This window comes from Thunnus maccoyii, chromosome 16, assembly GCF_910596095.1.
Source record: "Thunnus maccoyii chromosome 16, fThuMac1.1, whole genome shotgun sequence".
NCBI classification, from domain to species: domain Eukaryota; kingdom Metazoa; phylum Chordata; class Actinopteri; order Scombriformes; family Scombridae; genus Thunnus; species Thunnus maccoyii.
The window spans coordinates 15,270,730-15,292,649 of NC_056548.1; positions in this window are offsets into that span (position 1 = coordinate 15,270,730).

A 21,920-nucleotide genomic window follows, 5' to 3' on the forward strand; every position below is an offset into this window, starting at 1 on the left:
AACACATCACCTAGATGATATGTTGACCATCTGCCTAAAGCACTTATCTTTCAACCATGGAGGTATTCTTCCTCAATGTTTGGGATATACTGGAAAGCTAATGTATTACTAATGAGAGTGAGTTTCAATTTGTGTTGTACATATTACAGCAGCGCCTAGTGAAATGTGTATGTGTATGGACAGCCAAGCAGACTCACTTCATTAGCCAACCACATAATAGACATGAAACACAGCTACAGTATATATTTTTTTGATTTTCAGGCCTTTAGTGTTTAAAGTCACTTGATAAGCTGTTTAAAAATGGGAAAGAGGGCCAGTTTTGTAACATTTTTCCTAAATTGACCATGGACTAACATTCTGGGGGACAGTCTCAAGCTCATTACAGGATGATACTTAAGTTTCTGAACTTCAGAAGTTCAAAGCGATTTGGAAAGCCATGAAACTTTATGCTAGTATTTAGTGTTGTGTATGGGAACATTTTGAATACTGTAATTATGCACCATAACAGAGGTGTTCGCACCTGGTCCTGTAAAAATGGCCTCATATCCCTTTGCCCCATCATACCGATGCAGTAATACTTTATCATCTGATGTAACTATCACTTCACATAAAACTTAATGTCTGCCTTCTAGGATCATCACAGAGATTTTAAATCCAAAATATTACACAAAATATTTGAAGATGCCAAGTGTAGACTATGGTGACGTTTAACCTACAAAATTCAGTTTACCCAATACTGAAAATGGCTTACAGCTCTTTCTTTCTTTTTCTTTCCTTCCCTCTTTCTGTCTTTCTTTCTTTCTTTCTTTCTTTCTTTTCTTTTCTTTCTTTTCTTTTCAGGGCCACATATAATCTGATCATTATGTTTAAATTTAGAATCCAAGCTGAGCTGTTAACATTTGGCAGTTTTGTGGTGTAACTATGCCTCATTCCAGAGAACTTGATTTGTTTTCCAGATGATTTGTAAAAGCTGCAGCACATTCATTTCAAGCCACTTAAACATTAAAGGCTATAAAACGCTGCACACATTTGGAACATCATTTGAAGAATTTGGAGCGGCAGAGAATTTTGTAATTGGCAAGATTAATAATATTTACAGCGTTGAGATGCAAATCTCCCTTCGCCAGGGCCCCATGAATAATTGAGTGCGAACAATCACTTTGAATAATTCATTTCTAAATATTCTTCAGTGTGTTTTTTTATGACCAGAGGGCAAGCTGAGTTTTGTGACAGCAGCAATGTGCGGCGGTAATTACGCTGAGCGTCTGCGGCCCCTCTTAATTGCTGGTAGAAGTTCCTTCGTGCCAGCAGGCTTCTTCAGAGAGGAGGAGAGATGCAGGAAAAAAAAGAACGGTAAGACAGAGACAGAGAATAGGGAGAGAGTAAACAATCCCTCTCTCCCTCTTTCTATCTGTCTTCCCACTTATATCCCCTTCCATCACCAAGATTTCCTGTACTAGCTCCCCCTGCATGTGTTTGCTGCTCATGAGTAGAATATTGATGCTAATGGAATTAATTACTTGTGGTGTGTTTTCTTTTTTTTTTCAATATGTACATCCTAACAGCAAGGTCTGTCGGGGGGGAGAAGAGGAGGGAGAGGAGCGCTGGGAGAGCAGAGCAGACTTTGACGGAGGTGGGAAATTAGAAAGGGAGCTTTAAGAAAGAGATAAGTTGATGTGTGCAGTGAGGCCTCCAGACCTCCAGGACCTACTAGGAATACCACGCTCCTGATTAAAATCACAGCTATCATTAAAGCAGCGCCCAACTCGCCGTTTTTAATTGAGGGTTTTTAAACAGACACTGTGACTTGACTACAAAACACAGAAAGCAGAGGCTGAACCCAAAGGCGCTTTCACTGTGCTTCCAGCTGCTCAGGCCATTGGTGTTAATGATGGATCCTCCTGCTGTTGAGGCCACCGGTGTTAATGATAAATACACCAATTAATTTTTCAAGAAGAAAATGCATGACAAATACCCTGTGACTTTTGTGCACAAATATCTCATCAAAGTTGTTTTATTTACTTCATGATGCTTTTTTTCTGCAGGTGTTGCTCCCAGTCTGCAGAGGTTCTGATTTATCATTGTTGCATTGTTGTTCTTCCTCTTATTTTACATTGTATGAATGCAATCACTGCACAACCAAAATCCTCCCGTAATAACTCAGGCCTGTTTTTCTTCACTCACCTCCCCTGAGATCTCGCCAGAGAGACATATGAGATGGTCTCTTTCATTGGTCGTGGCATAAACTGAAACAGAATGTCAGGAGTATTGCAGACAAGAAAGCACTTTGTAAAATTTTATTATGCCTTGATAGATGATGTGCACCTGTTCTGATTACAACCATAAAACACAGTTCCAAGCTTCATCATCCATCTCTTGAAGCGGAATATGCTTGGCGCTTAACTCAAATCCCCTATTGTGAGATAATAACACAACAAAAGATTTTGTGCTTTGGAGCTTTGGTAGGATTTAAAGTTTTTTTGGCGAGGTAGATTACCTGTTTTCTTCTGTCTTCTCTTGTTAATTACCTCTAACAACAGCACGGTTGTACTTTGTCAGACAGCCAAAGCCATACTAACACCCTGTGACCTCTCTCATCATCTTGTCTTGTCTCTCTTCTCCTTTACTCTCTCCTCTTCCATACTTTTGCAGTGTAGCCAGAAACTTAACCAGAGGCCTTGCTGCCCACTATCGATCTGCGTGTCGTAATGATGGCTGAGAGATTGCCTGCACCGGGGAGTGATCTGGGAGCTAGTGCAGGATTAAGGAAGGCATGGATTGCTATCGATTTCTATCTGATACAATCATTTCATTTGGGCTCAAATCTCCTTCCTGGTGCATTGTGAGCCAATCCACAGCAGAGATCTTTTAATTCTCCCCCTCCCTCGCTCCCTTCAGAGGAGCCTAATGCTATAACATGCCACTCTGCTAACAGGGTTAACACCTCCTGTTGTTCTCGCCATTACTACAGAACTTATTAATTAAGGCCAACCAGAGGACTAAGACCTCAGGGCCCCACCCCCATGAGAGACCTGAGATGGAATGGGGGTCTCAGGGAAGATATCCACTTGACCAGCCGATAGGTCCGTCGGTTAATACAGCAATGCTCTGCTGTGACAGATTTGTGAATAGCAGGGTCATTTACTTTGATTGATTGTTTTGTGTTGAAAATGCCCCGTTTTCCCCCTGAAAATAAGGCCAATTTATTGAACAGCAGCATCTCATGGGTGAGTGTTTTTAATTTGTTGTCTGTACTGATGAGATGTATCACTGTCACTGGATTTATGTCCTCCGCTCAAAATGCAAGGGGGCCCTTTTAACACTCACACGCATTGTACAGTATGAAAACATAGATCACTGATGCTACTCCGCGATAGATAAATGAAGAGGAACATACTTGATACATAGTGCCATGAAACACATTCATTCATACTACTTAGATAAATAAAATGTGGGCTATAATTCCACAAGCCGAACCAAGTGCTGCAGTACACCCACGCTTATCACTTAAATGAGTGTGGATGGATGTTATCAGCTCAAATGCAACTAATATTGGGTTTATCCTCTCTACTTTTCTTTCTAGGCTCATGGCAGCTTATTATCTCAGCCTCGGCACTTCTGGGTCGATGAATTTCACATACAAGTATCATGCTGACATAGACATGCTTTGTAAAGGGCTTGTTTCCTAGCATGCTCTTCAATTAGTCCAATTTATGTAGCAAGGCCCTGATTCACCTTCAAAGCAGGGGAGCAAACAGCCAGGCTTCTATTGATTTGGCCCTGCTTTTCCTCTCGGCCATTGATTAAATCTCCGGCATTATTTGCTGTACAGGCCAGGGGGATGGCGTTATTGCTCTGCTCTGCCGTTACCTGTCAGTTTCCAGCCCTACCAGACGGAGAAATAAGGCCACCAGAGGTAGAAGAGAGAGAGATGTGATGAAAAACAAGAGCATCCCCCACTTTTCTTTTTTTAACTCCGGGAACAGATTTTGTCCCTTAATGAAGGTCTCACCACGGAAACGAGAGTGGTCGAGGGGGTCACCGGGGTTTCAGGAAACGCCCTCTTATCCCGGGCCGGCTTACCCCCACAGCCAATGGAGATGACAGTGCCCCAGTCCAAGTGTTTGACCCCTTACATTGATTTATCGTAATCAACTGTGGACCAGGAAGAATCCGGAGAATGCCTGTGTAGTGGGGAAAGGCACCTTGGGACCAAACAGACAATCACTAGACCCTCCATCAATTTACACATGACAGGAACCAAAGACAGAGAGACAGAGAGCTGCTGCTGGTGAGGACAAGAGAGGAGGAGGCTTGAGGGGTTGAGCAAGGTGGGGATGGATAGATGAATGTGTATATTTGTGTGTGGGTGTGTATGGATGGGTGGTGATAGTGGGATATAGGACGGAGGGTCCCTGAGGCCAAGACAGTTAATTAGCTTTGTGAGAAAACAATCACACTAACAAGCCAAACAAACTTATTAGACTACTCCCATTATCCTTCCTACTCTCCCAGGGCCACCTCCAGTTTGACAGACAGGTTTTCTTCAGCCGCAGTTATAGATTTACACCTTTGCATGCTGATTCTGGTCAGAAACAGAAAAGCACACAAACTGTCACACACACTTAACAAAAAGATGATTTCCCTCATAAGGAATAATACTCACTCATTCAAGCATTCTTGCTCTTTCACAGAACATTTTTAATTACCTCTGAAATGTAGTCTCTGTATTTGTTTTGGCAGGAAATGAGACTGGTTCAATTATGTGTGAGATACAAAGGGAAGTGATTCCACAAGCACACTTCTCACTTTCTTCAGGCATGACTGCACCACTAGCTTTATGTCACTGGTGTATAGTACAAGCCGGTGATAAAAAATGAGCTTGGCGCATAAAGCAGCATCTGCCCACGCAATCTGCACCACACCAAGTGGCCAGTCTCAAACAGCCACTGGAAGCACAAACACCCCCCCCCCCCTCACTCTACTGGTTCTTCAACAGATTAAATCAAGCTCAACATAAATTCCAAAAAAGGGAGGGGATCACCAATTTGGAGTCAGATGTCAGTAGGCATTGTGATTTGGGCATTTATATGCTCACCCATAAATTGAAAAAAGGTGGCTTATGCAAACATAAACACCTTTATCTCCCTTTATCTGTCTTTGTCCATAGCATACACAAAGTCACCTAAAAGACTGATGTACATAATCAGAGATGTACTCATTTAAGTTTACTACCCATGTGGAGCACCATAGTCCTGTGTTAAAGCACATGCAGTCTAGTAGCACTGGCATATGGGCACATGGGATGATATGTCATGCTGAACATAAAGGGGCCACGGTGTAGAATAAGAGCAGATGCAGTCCTCCAGGGGTGTGGCTGGCACCGGGTTGCTTTCCTTGGCCACTGTCCACGCTCTCCCACTGGTGCAGGACTGTAGGAGATGCCTTTAATATGGCTTTAAGTCTCGTTGAACAGTGGGGAACCTAGGGATCCAATTTAATACCGGCCAGCTGCCCAACTCGCCTGCTCACAGTCTGCCATATGTAGGTCTTAGCACAAATGAGTATGAGCAAGTTGTATGACTGTGCGCATGTGTGTTTCTGTGTTTTAATTATGCATGTGTGTGTGTGTATGGAGTTGATGCAAATGCGCACACAAATGTCTGGATGTTTTCTCAGCCCAGGTTTACAATGTAAAACCTTTACAAACAAACTAAATATTGTGTAACCTAGAGAAATTTTATCATGCAACCCGAAAACATCTTCCAACAAGTTAAGCAAGAAATAATGACTTTGAAACACTATCTGGCCTAAGAACAAAAAAAAGTGATATGACCAATGAAACTTAAGAAATTCAAGATAAAGATTCTTAAAAAATATCTTTTTAACTGACGTGTTTCTTTTCAGCTCTAGCTGAAAAAATATATATAATATAATATCCCACAAAAAAATCAAGAGCAGTTACCTAATTTAATTATCTAATGCAAATGATGCTTTGTGAGAAAAAAAAGTAATAATAATAATCCTTAAGAGAAATATTATGACCTTCCTGAATTGGGCTTTTGCAGTGTAAAAGATAACAATGAGGCACCAATGGGTACCAGCCATGGTAAAAAGAATGAAGTCACACTGAAACTATGCTCATTTAATCCCACACAGTTAAGTTTCTCTCTGTTCTGGTGGGTGCGGTGTACAGAGAAGATAAAAAAATGTGGCATTCCAAGAACGGAAGGGCCCCTCGGTGCTCTCGCTCCTTGGGCGAAAAGCCAAACCCCGCTACCCAGCTCCTCCTCCGAGAGAAGCGAGAGGCTGTGAGAGCTGAGGTTTGACACTGGGCCACTGGAGACCAGCTACCCCAACCTCAACCCTGACCCCCAGACCACTGTAGGATTCCTTAGGCCACCCTCGCTCAGAAAACGTGGATGACATTTATTGTGCAGTGGAATTCACAGCTCCATCAGTGATCTCATGAGCTGTATGTGTAGGCCTATATGACAAATGTGTGTGTGTGCAGTCTCAGGTCACTGTTTTTTACAGAGGGTAGCTACCTTTCGCTACATGGTTCATTACTGAAAGAGAAGTCTGCCTAACAAAGGCCCTATTGAACAGAGCTGTGCCATCGTTAAAGTTTGCTGACTTTCACTAGTTCCAGTGTGTGCAGCTGATTCTCCATGATTGATATAAATGCACAGTATGTTGAGAGGTGATGAAAGAATGGAACAATTGCAGATAAAGTGTTTTTAAGCGCGTGTGCATTTTTGTGCATGTGTGTGTGCGTGTGTGTGTGTGTGTGCGTGCCTATGGTGTGTGCAGAGTAATGATGCACTGTGTCTGACGGGAAAGTCACATCTTAATGATGGATGGTCGATTAAAGAGAGATCTTCCTGCTCGTCCCAGGCCCAATGTGCTCTGTTATTAGCATGCATATAAATGGATCATACCCAGCAGCCTCTTCACTCTCACTCTCTAACGCCATTAGATATGCAGCCCTGTCTCTCCATCAATAAAGCATAGTCATACTGGGAATTAGTGTGTGCATGTATGTGTACAGTACGTGTGTGCATATGTGAATGTGACAGACAACAGCTCTCAGTTCACATTAACTCTTGAAGACCTGACCAAGTGTCACTAACATCTCCATCTCTCTCCCGTATCAGGTGTCATATGGGCTTCTTTACTAGGGAGGTGTGCGTGCATGTGTGTGTGTGTGTATGTGTGTGCAAGTGTAAGGAATGAGTGTTTTTCCAGACTGTGATTCTAAGCCCCCTTTCAGTGATGTCATGGACCCTTAAAAAAGAGAAACTCATTTCACAAAAAAAGAACGTGTTGTGGTTATGGGTGGGGTTGAGAATCTGGTTTCTTTGCATGTGTTTGTGTGTGTGTGTGTGTGTGTGTGTGTGTGTGTGTGTGTGTGTGTGTGTGTGTTTCTATATGTCTATATGTTTCTATATGTTCATATATGTGTCTATATATTTGTGTCAGTACAGTATATTTGGTTCTCAAGCCTGTGACTAAACATACTAGTAAGCATACAATACAGTGTGTGTGTGTGTGTGTGTGTGTGTGTGTGTGTGTGTGTGTGTGTAGTGTGGGTATGGGTAGAGGGTACACTCTTTGCCAAAAGGCATTTCCTAATTTACTACCTGGCAATCCTCACTATAGAGGAAGCACGCCATCCAAGGATACATAAATCTTCGTAACACAGAGGTTATTACTCTTTTTATGTTGAAATTCTATTTGGCTTCGAATGTTACAAACAATGTTTGCTTTAACAACACAATCTGTTCTACACAACTGCTGTTTGTTTTATGGGCTATATACGTTTCAGAGTCACACTCACAAGCAACAGACAGACACCGAGAGATATAGCGGAGCATAACGAACTGCCTCTCTCCCCAATAATCTACAAAGTGACATCAGCACAATATTTAAGAGAAAAAAAAGTGAATTATGTAAAATGTCTGGCAGTATTTCCCACCTCATATTGCTGTGGTAAATCATTAGAGAGCATCATTGAGATTGCTGCTACAAACAAGAATGTTTCATAAATCTGTGTGTCTGCAATTGTGTGCACATATGTGCATATGCCAGTGTGTGTGTTTGTATCATTAAAATACACTCTAGTTCCAGAAAACTTCCTTAATAACGCTGATGTGTCTTTGTCATGGGGCACTATCTGCCAATGTGGGACAAGTTACACATAATTCTAACAAAAGTGTTTATGAAATCATTCAGTCTTTTCTGTGACCTTTTCGCAAGAGCAACCGGCAATTTCTTTTTGTAAGTGTGGATTGAAGTATGAAAGTGTTTCCCAGAATGCTCTCTGGAAATAACCAGAGACAAATAAAACAAGACAATAGACACGCAGAACACAGAGAAAACTAAACTAAAGCTCTTGACAACATTTGAACTCTCCTTCACCCTCGGTATCTTTCGTTAGCGCAGACTACAATATCCGAGGGCCTTATCCACTTCCTGAAGTGTGAGTGAAATGTTCACGACACGCAGCTGAAACTTTGACATCATTCCCAGCTAAATATGTGAACTGAGAGACATAAGTAGTACGTCAATGTTTTTTACCCTCTTGGACATAATTGCAGGAAATACAGTAAATCTGAGGCCCCTCTGGTTTACAGCCACCAACAACAGCAAAGAAAGACCTCTGTTGCATGCATGTCAAGTTAAATATGTGCTCTGCCTCGTGACACTTCAACCCAACAGTTCATGTGTGTGTGCTTGTGTGGCGAGGCAACTGCTGTCAGCACAGGTTTCGGAGTGTGTGTAGGGATGACAGGACAGAAGAGAGGAGGAATGAGAAGAGAGGAGTTTGGAGAACAGAGGGATAAGGGGCGGTGAGGAAGGTAGAGGGAGGGTGAGGTGAAGGGCAGTAATGGGGTCAGCCTCAAAGGTGAGGGCTATAATCCATCAGTAACCTTTCCTCCCACATACGTACCATACAGCCATGTGCAGAGTATGCATCGGTACACATAAGCACACATAAACACACACACAGTCACACGTATCCCCGGCACCAATCCCCAGCCCAGCGCTTGTTGTTTGATGAAAACCAGAGTGCCCCACCAGATCGCACAAATCCCCCTTTAACTTTCCAACAACTTGGACATTATAGGCCAAACTGTGCCTGTGTTGACAATATGTAATGCCCGAGGATTATCCTTAGGGTTCAACAAAGATTTTAGCCTGCTGCTGTCTCACTGCAGGTTTACACAAGCTTTTGATGGATACCCCTGATTCTATTAACCAGCTGTGTACTGTAGGTGTAGTTGTACCCTCTGGAGTGCTGCATCACTCTTTAGTGCTCTGTGGTTTCATGTTAATTGTACCAGGCACCATCTAGGTGCCAGCTGGAAAGGATGGAATATCCCAAACTGTCATCAGCAGCTTGTTCTTATGCCCCAAAACTCAGTGTTCAAATTCAGTCATCTGTATATTATTATTAAGCTGAAAATACTTAAATGTTTTCTTTTCTGCAGTCACTAAATGAGATGTTTAACAACTGCACCCTACTAAGTTCTGAAAAGCAGCAATGAAGACACCAGAAACAGTGGAAAACCTCAAAAGCCACAAGCTAACAGTTTAAATAGAATATTTGATACAGAAACTGAAGTGATCCTCTCTGTCCTTTTAACGGCAAATTAAAGAGAATAACCCAAGATTGTGCAATGCTATTGGAATAATTCATTTTTTGCGGTTGCCACACCGCTTAAAGGGTGTATAGGCATTGAAACTTGGCTGGCCTTACAAGTGAGAGGAATGAGAGCTTTAAACCTCCGGCCAGGTTCTGCCTGGAACAAGGCAATCTCCTTCGCTCACAGAGCCTGCATTTTTAATGAGAACATCTGCTCCGGTGGCCCTCTGGTGGAACCAAGGCTTGCTTAATCACACAGTCGAGCCCCTCAAGTCCCTCACAGTGGGATCTGCTCAGCCCAGTGATCAGACAGAGCTGGCCACTTCGCACTAGAGCAGAGTACTGGCTGATGGGGAGAAAGGAAAGGGGGGAGTGGAGAGGGCATGGTGGATGTGGATTATATTTGATGCAAAAAAAAAAAAAAACTTCATCTAATAGAAGTTACAAAGAGAGAGTGAAAGAATCTGTCTGAGAAAAGAACAGAAAGAGAGCAAGAGAGAAACAGAGGTCTAAAGTTGCAGTATGTGCAGTCTGTTTCATACAGGTGGTAGTCTGGCTCAGAGGCTCAGAGGCTAGACTCACACTAACGGGAACAAAGTTGAAATTGTATCTTTTTCTCTCATCTGGGCTTTTATCCAGAGTAAGCTGCCGTTTTCCGCTCCTGAAAGCTGAACTTTTCACTCGTTAAAGTGGATACATTTGAAAATGCTGGTGAATGGCTGGCTGTTAGTCTTCACAGACATACAGTAGTTGCACAGCCTTTTACCTATATAACAGCAACAGTAAGAGAGCTGTTTTTGTATTGCCTCCAGCTCTCTTTATATCTCTCTCAGTCTGTTGTCATATGATTGCACAGCAAACATTAAAGACGGATTCTTTAGTATCTCAATACAGCAGTCCAAGAATGACAGTTAGCCTTGGTTAGCAGATGGCATTTTTGGTCTTAAATCAAACTATCATTTTATGTCAATGAAAGACTGTATGTCAGTGAAAACACTGATCTCAACTATACCGAAATACAAAATAAGCAGTCACTGACCAAAAGCACTATCCAGACATCAGCTGGACAACGATGGCTGATTTGCAAACAAAAAGAGAAAGACGAAGAAGAAACATGAACATTTTTCCACTGCTTTGGTTATTTATTGCTGCCAGAAAGCTTCTTAAAAGCTATTATGAAAGTACTTGTATAAACTCATGTTTGGGATTTTAACATTATTTTAAAACGTATCCTCGATACTGTGAGATTGGTATGAAGGGTCAAAGTTCCTCTGAGGACTTTGACTGGAGTAGAGCCTCATCATGATCTCCTTGGATCTTTTAACAGCTTACAGAGAGCTGTGACAACACAATATCTGTTATACACAAAAGAGCAACATCAGTTCATAATGATCTAACCAAATCATTCAGTCTTGTTCATTCATAAAATAAAATATGAGCAAAAAATGTAAACTTGTTGTTTTTCTCATCAGATAAAATAAATGTTGCTGCAGATTCATAATATAATTAAAGTATGAGGCAGTGAAAGCCTTGTGTGCTGAAATTATACATCACTGAGCTTGTGTATTCAAAATGAAATCTCTTCTATACCCTGTTAGGTTCTTCTTACTGCGTTTCAAGAATTTATTTAACCGTATAGTAAATCTGGAGTTAAACATAGCAATTCATTTGTACAACAAACTAATGTGTGAAACATATTCAGAGATTGAGGACGTGTAACTGCTCACTATGATACTCCACAGTGACAAATTTCTGTCGGTTCTGTCATGTTTTTGCTGTGACTGAGACTTTAATTTCTACAGTAAAGAACACTGATTACAGTTTGTTAACTACAAAAGCAACACCATTAAAAAGAGATTGACTCGCTTATCATCTTGATGAAGAAAAGCACTTTATTGGCATTAGATCACTGTCATGCTTTACAGTAGAATTCCGAAGTAGAATTCCGAAGTTTGAGTCTGCATATGTTTGTTACAATATGTGTGTGTGTGTGTGTGTGTCTGTTCGTTTTCCACATGTGTATCTTGGCGCATGCACAGTACATCTGTGAGAGTGTGAATTTGTGTGTAGTTGTGTGCGGCTATGGTGTCGAGTGTGTATGTCTCTGCATATTCATTATTATAGTGAACTTTTATTTGAGTATCTGTATGTGTGAAGGTATATTCACTAACATGAATGCACATGTGGTGGAAACATTTGTGTGTGTGTGTGTGTTTGTGTGTGTGTGTGTGTGTGTGTGTATGTGTGTACTAGCGACAGGCAGACTGACCCTCTTAGCACACTGAGCGCAGTGAAATACGAGCTGCTGAGATGCTATGAGACTGCTAGCCTCTGGTTGAACCTCCAATGAGGCCCACCTCTGCCTCCACCACCACCAATTAGATAGCACCCATAATGCAACCTGAAAGATGCACTGAGCCTGGCAGCTTTATAAACATCCTCCCTGTCTACGACTAACACTCACAGCCTCTTCTTTTCAGCTCAACTTTGTGTGTGGGTGTGGGTTTAAATGTGTGCACCAGGCGTGACTGTGTATGCGAGTTTGAGTGTTGAGAGTGATAGATCCTCCCTCCCAGGGATGCACTCCCATCCTGACAGTGAGCGTTATAGTCATTGCTCTCTCTCTCTCTCTCTCTCTCTCTCTCTCTCTCTCTCTCACTCTCTGTGTCTCTCTCTCTCTCCTGACTACATTATCTTATCTGATTACTCTCTCAGCCGGGATGCGCAGACATACTGGAGACTGCAGTGTAATATAACATGCCTCTATATGACTTGTGGTTGCTACATGAGATATGCCACCACACACATCATACCACCGGTAACATCAGACCTGTCTGCTTGCCTCTGAGACCTGACAGCTTCATTGTTATTAACCATACACAAGAACCGAGGCACAGACAGCCGGGCATATCAATGCTGCAGCAAAACTCTGTAATTACGCCGTAAATCAAAGCAATCTCTAGCCAAGCTCTGACCAATTTATCTGCAGACCTAGATTTAATGTGCACAGGGAGGTTGTCTTGCCCCGTGACTTGTGTACACCTCAGGACCGAATAAGGAACTAGCGATGGCGTGTAAAGCACACTGTACAGCAATGAATGATGCCTCTACCTCATACATTCTCCATCTTTTCAGCTGAAAGATGGCTTCTCCAGCTTTGGATCATAAAGTGGCAGTGAAACTGTAGCCTACCATCAGTATACAGCACTATTAAATAATCCACAGCGTTTTCAGTGGCCTGTGGGGACAACGCAGAGGATGGTATAAACATTAGAGTCAGGAACAGCCCTCCAGTAAGCCTTTTTATGCCATGTGAACAGGTGTGATCTCTGCCTCCCTGCTTTCAAACAATTGTTAGAAGTAATAGGAGACATCAAGCTTAGGATTCTGCTACAGGCTGCAACAACACATTCTCCTTGAAGTACATCCAAATGACGGTTTTCTTAAAGCTGCATAATAACAGCTTGTGAATATCATCCTATAAATACTGTCTGAATTTTAAATAAACTCAACAGCTTTGAGTCCTCTTGCATGCATGTGGCTGACAAATTTTCATACTGCAAGCCACGGTGCTTTATTGCATCAGACATACAGTAAAGTAAGAGAGGTAACTTTAAATGGGCCACCATGTTGCACCAATCCATCATTCTTAGACCAGTCTGACTAGTTTGAGGTCAGGGGAAAGGATCAGTCGTTTAGGAGGGCAGAAAATCGAGGTCAGAGGGAAAAGAGGAAAGGGAATGTGGGAGGATAGGAGTGAAAATGATAGAAAGACACACCTAGCACTCACGTACACACACAGCTATGGTGGTCTTCATTGTAGATGCTGAATACACCTCCTCCTGTCTCTGTAGATTTGTCTACGTGCCTGTGATCAACTGTTCCACACTTCAGTACCTTGGAAATAATGGCATGGATTAGTTTTTTAATGAGGTTCCTGACATAAGGTTTTAACAAAGTCAATTTTTGATTTAGACTTAAATGTACACACAAGCCTTCATCTCTCGTCTGTCATATCATAGTCACAAACAGCTTCAGACAGAACAAAAAACATCTGTTAGATATTCTTTCCTATATATACATTGTTTTTTTATTTTATTTACCACCACTTCTTTTTATTTCTCTCTCTCTCTCTGCATCTCTCCTGCTCCAATCATGCCAAAGCATGTGATAAATCTATCACCTTTTGGCTGCTTCTCCCTGTTGATATTTTTATGAGGTCTTGTACAACAAATAAGGACAGAAAGAAAGATGAGAACGGGTAAAAGAGACAGAAAGGGGGTTTAGAAAAAACAGAGATTAAATAAAAACATGTGAAGAGTCGGAGGGAGAGACAGAAAGTAGTTTTTGGCCAAATAAAATGGTGTCAGATTCTGCTGGTGAGCAGCGTGGGTGTCTCTGGGCTGACATGGCTGTAACAGAGAAATCCAATGGACCAGTGACTTTTCAAATTAAAATGTTGCACTGCGCATATTAATCACACCAAGATAAAGGACGGACTATTACACCCTTAGGGTGTTTCACTTACTTGGCTATAGGCAAATATCCATTAACTACCTCAGTGTAGGAGTGCTGATCCAAAATTGGTTTTGCTTACATATTAAAAGCAGTGTGATGGTCAATGGTCTTACAGTAGATTAGTACTCCTCCTTTATTTCATACTATTTTCCATCTTCACTAGCCTACTTCAGAATGAAATGGTTGTTCTGCTGTCCTGTTATGAATGTGTGCCTCTGTTCATGTCTGTGTGTGTGTGCATGTGGAGTAAAGCAGAGGGGTAGGGGCGTACAGATCTGTAAGATAGGCCTAACCTTGTAATAGTATCTCTGTCTTTTGTTGCTATACCTCCTTCAGGGTAACCCAGAGGTCAGTCTTTGTCAGGTGGTTTTGAGATTTACCAGTTACATTTGCCTTTAAGTCTTGTGAAGGATGACTCTTCTGCTTTTGAACTAACACCATTCTTTTAGAGCTGTTCTGGAACTTAGCGTAGCTTAATTTTTCCTCAAATGAACTTTAAAGCTAAATAGTTTAAAACTATATATGCTGTTGCCACACTGTATACTGTAAAATACAATTAAAATTCTAGACCAGACAGAAGTTACTTTCTTGCTAAACAGCAAAACCAAGAATGCAGTAATTACAGTACTAATGCCTGTGAAACACTAGAATTTTGAAAAGAAATCTCAGCTCTCTTGCCTAAATATTTTACTCCTGTAAGTGCTTCTATATGTGCATATGAAGTAGAATATGCTGGGGAAAAATGCATGCATGCAAATACATAAGATTTTTCTCTTCAGGCAAGATATACACTATTTTAAATTAGCTGACTCCTCCACAGATCCCCTGAAAGCATTTCAGAAAAATGATTTTTAAAGACAACAACAAGTCATTAAAACGAAATATAATTTTAAATTCACTGTTTATTCTTCATCACTATGCTTTGAGAGAGCTTTAAATTAGGTGTGGAAGTGAATACCTTCAGGGGCGCTGCTCTGCGTGTATGTATGTGTGTGTGTGTGTGTGTGTGTGTGTGCGCGTGTGTGTGTTTATATGTCTGTCTGTCCCTCTCTCAAATTAGTGTTAATGATCTATCAGTCAAAACTCCTACACAAGTTGACAGTATAGTGAATTTTTAATAACTGTACACTGCTGTCACTATATATTACCATTAATACTAATGACTCTATACAGTAAGAGGGATAAAAACCTGCTAAAAATGTTAAATGTCAGTTTCATCAGCTGTTTCAGAACAAACTCCATTACACATATCACTGAAAAAGCAGCGTTTGTAATTGTAATTGCTAATAGAAATTTGTTTGAGATGATTTTATAATGAGCCATATTGTCAGGTTTTAATGTGATATTTAAAACGGATATGCTCATGACAAATAAAGTTGTTTTTTAGGTATTTTTTAGACATAGTAATGATTTTCACAGCTAAGTCACTAATTCTAAACTGCAGATACCTCAAACGATTTTAAAAAAGTGCTTTAAAATGCTGTCTTCATTCGCACTAAATGACAGTTGTTTCCCCCATGCAGTATCTCTAACAACCCAACCTCTTGCAGCCACACAATACCCACCTCAGTCTGGTAAAAACAGTGTACCCTAACTCAAACATGATGCTGCATCCAATAGGCAGGATTAATCATCTCCTTGCTACAGCGCTATAGTGGGCTGCTCCATCTTGGCCCGGAGGAGACATCAAACGCACTCTCCCTGCCCGCCTGCCTACTGTTTCCCCTGGAGAGACAGAGATGGGTTAGAGAGTGGAGACTGGCCTCTGGTAGTGCAACTCTCTGTGGAGTCCATATTGATTACACCTGCCACCGGCGGCTAGCTGGAGCTGTGTATTCTGACAGCTGGCAGCACAGGGCGAGATGGATAACTGCTCCAGCCAGGCTCTAGCCAGCTACATCATCACTTGGCTCTGTAGAGGGTGTTTGGAAGGCAAGATGTTTTTTTTCTTTTCTTTTCTTTTCTTTTCTTTTTTTTTTTGTCACTGGTGCAGTTTTAGTTTACTTCTTTACAGCAGTGATTCCCAACCAGGGGTGCTCGTACCCTAGGGGGAACTGCTGTTGCTAGGGGGTACTTGGAGAGATTGTAGGGTAGCTCAACTAATTTGAAAAAACTGAATTAATGATTTGATTAAAAAATATACATCCACATATTGAGTCAGCTATAACAATTAATTTAGGTGTTATTGCAATTAAGAGTATGTGAAAACTAGTCAGCAAGCCAGCAGAAGAGATGAAATAGTTACTGTAGCTAAAAGTAATGGATAAATGGTTGGAACGTCCAGTTTTTGCCAATCCATGTGGTTGTAGTACGAATACAAACTGAACTAAACATTGACAGTTCAATTGTATAAAAATATCGTAACATCCACTATTATATCCACTTCTATATGATTAATAGTAAAATAACATCTAGTTTAAAATTGATGAACACATCTGGAACATAAATGGTGCTGTTGATGAAGGGGTACTTGAGTTCATCAGACTGGGCTGTGGGGGTACATCCTTCAAAAAAGGTTGGGAACCACTGCTTTACAGCATGGTTGACCTGTGTGGAATTCTTCATGTCACAAATCTTGTTAGCAGAACGTGAGGTTTCTTAGCTTTTCTATCATAATACACTAAATCATCTGAATCATTTGAAACTCTAGACTTGACTTTATCTTGTATGTTTTAATGGCTGCAAATTAAGATGTGTAAAACACTAAACACTGAAAGAATCTGGTGATGTGAATTCATTTTTTTAAGTAGTGGCCCTTTTACAGTAACATCCATTGTCTATAACTTATTCTACACATAAATGACCACAGCCTTGAATATTAAAGTTTTCTCATCAGAGATGGGCAGCATCGGGAGTCCTTCAAAGTGAATAAGTCTGAGACTTGTGAAAACATTTCTGCCCTTATATCAGCCCCTTAAGGACTGCTCGCTAAACTCTGTTTAGAAGGCAGGACGAGTGACTTGTGGGAAGAGTTGGGAGGTAAAGCCAGTGTGAATCTTTCTCCCCTGTTAGCTCGCAGTCCCTCCTGTAGGCTGCTGGGTATATGGTGTTGATTATGGAGATGAGCGGCTATAAACTCAATATTTTCCAAGGTGCAGTGAGAAGACTGTAAAGTAGGCAAATATCTCTGCTCTCGCACAGGAGAGCCATAGAGTGAGCAAGCTAAATGGGTGTAGAGGGATTCAGATGGCTTAGTCAGGATAAGGAACTTAGATCTCTTGGTATGTTTCTCTCATTTGTGTTCCTCTGCCTTTCTCCCTCCTTCTCTCTCTCTCTCTCTCTATCACGATCTGTTTTCACACCCCAAAGGCTTTATTTACAATCCTATACTTCTCACACTACAGTCTGTGACAACAGCAGAGTAAAACAGAAATTGAAACGTAAGCCTCACCAAATCCCTGGTCATCTGCTTTTAGAAAATGCACTCATGAATTCACAATACGTACTCAACTTAAGCAAGCATTCGGTACACTGAGTTAACAGCGTTATAATTAAAAAGTAATTTGATATATGACAGTATGTGGTGCACTTTTACAAAGTTGTCCCACTGAAGTTGAGCAAACATTTGCTCTGCTTAATGATTCATATTCTTCAGTATTATTCTCACTTTCTTTGTCAGCCTGTGCATTGTAATTTCTTCGTTCCCTGCAAGTGCAGCTTCCCCCCAACCACCATGCATCTGTCTTTGGTAGTGTTCATCAAAGAGTAGTGGCTCCCCTGACACCGCTACAAGAATCCGGGATCAAGTTGCTCTACTTTTATTTATGTCTAGTGCTGGGTGTTTAAATATTGTCTTGCGATCTGAGAGCTTAGTCTGCTTTGACCCAGCCATTATTTCTGTGGTAGGGACCATGAAAAACCAGACCTCTGTGTCTCATGAGAGATCAAATCAAAGAGTAAGACCAGAGATAGAGAGAGAGAGAGACAGAAAGAGAGAGTCAGTCAGTTTAGGTATTTTGAGAGTCAGTCAGCTTCTTGTCTGTCAAGCTAGTAGTTCCTCCGCTGTCTGCTGATGCCCGATGAAGTAGGAGACATGCCGAAGCATTAATGGAACTGAAACAAAAATAAACCATTTTCAAGTATAAAAAGAGATGCACACACACAGCTGCGTAGAACTTGGCATTGTTGCCTTTGATTTATTCCTCTGGGGGAAGAAGGGCGGTGTTTTGTGTGTTTGGAAAAAGAAAAAAAACATGGCACACAAGGAACATTCCAAGTTCGCCACAGGAAATCAATTTATTTGAGAGGGCAGCCAGGCTAAAAATAGGGAGGCCACAAACAATAGTGTTGGAATTAATTGCCCAGATTTTGTGAGAAGGCAAGAAGACTCCAGAGAGCCAAAGTTTGTTCTCTGTCTTGTTTTCATATGTGTGTTATGGAAATATTAGTCTGGTCTAGTTGTCATGTTATTTTGTTTTTGGCATATTTCTGCTTGTCTGCAGCTGTCAAAACAGAACTGAATCTCAATCATTTTCCTCCCTGATACGACGACTTACCACTCGTCAACACCACTGCCAGCTGCCTTATTTGACAGGATATGATGATTTATCACAACTACTTCACAGTAAATAGACAATAACTGTTTTGTCACACTCCACCGAGTTCTAACTGCGTTTTTGGGAGTGTGTGAGGGAGTGCTGTAGGGGCCTTATGGGGGCTGATGTGCCGTTTTTAATGAGATCTCACAGCAGTGTTTAAATATTTAACCGTTCCTGGTGAAGCCTCCCCAACAGCCGCCAGGCAAAACTGGTGAGGTTTCATGCAATCATCACAGACTATACAGCACCTATCCCCTGAAAACATCAGAAAATAAGCACAACCTGAATATATAATGGCATTCTGAATACACAGCCTGCTGTGCCTAATACCCGCACCTATCGACAGAGATGCTGTCTTTGCCCCTGCAAATAAGTATTCAAACACCATGACAAAGGGTGAGCATGATGATGAAAAGCTGTTGAATTATACATCTGTTTTTTGATGGGATATTTTCAAAACTTTTTTTTCTTCCCCCGACAAAGTAATTCCCTCATCTCTGCCTGGCGTTTGCCTTTTCCACCTCATTTTGAGCTTTGCTGTATTTTTTTTTGAGAAACATTTCACCACCGATCAGTTCAACTCCTACTCCCTTCATGTTTTTACATCCCACCACCCGTCATTCAAAGAGAATGGCGCTGGGGTGTCTGCCACCACCTGCTGTGTTCAGAGGGAAGTGGTAGTGGTGCGTATGCATGCTGTGTGTTTATGTGGAAGTGTGTGAGGAGGGGGGTTGGAGAGGAGAGTGGGCTGGTTGAGCAAAATTTTGGTAGGTAGTGGGGGGTCAAAGAGGCGATTGAAGGCTGAGAATTTGTAATTGTGGTCATGTACTTTAATTTAGTCTACTGGATTATTCAAACTCAATGATATAATCTGATTATTTTTCCCTTAATCTTGTTTAAAAGTCTGTAAAAATATGAGGCTAGCTAAGCAGTCGATTTTAATCCTAAATTTTAAATGCCTCCTTAAACATACTTTTGAATTTTGTTTTTGCAGTCACTCTATTTTAATCAGATTTTTCTAATCCAATTTGGCGTAATGCTTTTACACACCAAACCTGGCAGTTGTTAAGGATGTTTAAGAGGTTGATGTTGGATATGAATATTTCGGAAGGACCTTGGATCTGCTTGGGGAATGCTACATACTGTATTTGGGGTGAGGATAGCATTTGGGAAATACGTTTTACCTGCCAGCTGGAGGAATGTAGAGGGAGTTGAGCCCGCAGATGACAGCATCGGCAGCATCTCCCTTCACTCTCGCCTGCCCCCCCTTTATACTATCCTGTCCTCCTTTTTCAGTTTTCCCCTCGGCTCCTCTTCCCTCTTTTATCCCCCCTCCCCCCATGCAGACAGCCCATCCCTGCCTGTCTACCCAGCAAACATAGCTCTCCCAAAATCCGCCATCATATCCAGTCACTGCTCTGAGGCCACACTGATTGAAAGGAGCATTATTAGCCCCTGCTAACCTGCCCATTCACTGTGTAAAATGTTGTTTATTTGACAAGGGATGTATATAGACATTGCTGTAGGGTCTTTAGGAGTTTGGCAGACTCTTATTGGTGCCAAATCATATGCATGACTCCTCTTGCCATGCCGCTTCATGTGGCTGCCAAGTGAGGCCCACTGGGGTCTTTGCCAGGGGACCCAGACTACTATTCAAACCCCTCACCCCCCACTCAATCACACTCCTAACACACACACACACACATAAAACACCTTGTGCTTCCCCGATGCCCTCTCTCCCTCCCCCAACCTGTACCAGCCCTATGCTCTCCCATTCCCCTCCCACCCTTACCCCCTCAGTCTCCATACCACACTCATTATTAATGATCTGAGGGACAGCTTTCATTTGATCTATTACTTAGGAAGGGACGGCGGCTGCTGTGCTGCTGCATCCCTGCTGGATCTTTAATTATTTCATGGAGGGCTTTCCTCCTCTCCGCTGCTCCTTCTCTGTTGTGCAGATGAAATATTGAAGTTGAGGAGTGTAGTGCAAAGTGGCCCCATACAGGGTGAGGTGTGTGTGCGCATGTGTGCTAGTTTGCTATCTTGTGTGTGTGTGTGTGTGTGTAAGCGTACAGTATAATTGTGTGTATGGACATGTGTGTGTGTGTAAGGCTGGGCTCCTCCTATGGTTCATAGACAGATCTTAGTTTTGCCATAAATACGGCTTGGACTTTAATCTTGCAACTTCAGTAGGGAGGTCACAGATTGGAAGCAGAGCGCATTAGTTATTAACTTTTCCTCAAAGTAGAGTTCAATTTTGAAACACAGACACTTAGTGTGTGAATGTGTGAGCTGTTGTTATGGTTAAGACCTCTGAGTATATTCTGGCTATCTGACAAAACCAACTGAGAAAATCCTTAATGTTTCGAAAAGGAAAAACATTATTAACAAATGTAGAAAGAATTATTTCAGTGCATGTGTAATGTACTGTGATTATGGGCCATTAATGTCATATTACAGTCGTGTTGAGGCGCAGTAATGGCATGATATCACCGCTCACTTTTGTTGCCAAGAATAACAAAGCATAACAACATCTGACATGGAAATATAGCTAACACCATGTGCGCACACAACTTTGCATTCAGGTATGATGTATGGCATAAAGCCTAATTGCTTTGCTCTCCTACTTCATAAATTCTGGCCTCTCTTGAGACAGAGGCTACGGTGTTAATAGCAATCAAAATTCCACACAGGTTTGAGCTACATTCATTTTGTGTCATATAGCACATCTATAACGTCGCTAGGCAGCTGAGAGTTTATGAATTCAGTAAACTGTTCTGAGATACTTACCTCATGCAGGAATCCATACTCCATAAACATAATGACACCTTATTTTAGTTTATGTGATTACATGTGATGCTAAGATTTGCATCCACAGCACCTCTCCACTCAGTAAAACATTGGATTGCTGTAATTGGTAGTAGGAGTAATCCATGCGCTTATGTGGGGGAGCATTGGAATGACATTGATATACAGCGCTCCATTAATTGCCATATGAATAGGGTCTGCAGTGGTTGGCGCGCTGCTGATGCATCACAGTAAAAGAGATGGGTCACTCTGTCTTCTCCAGCCCGCAGCTTTGCCAAGCTCATAATTACTAAAACCCCCAATTAATCTTCCCATCACATAGGCCAAATATACACTTCCTCCCTATATAAATGAGATACAGTATATGCTCTTAGTAAATGTGCACGCTTCTGTGTGTGTTTATA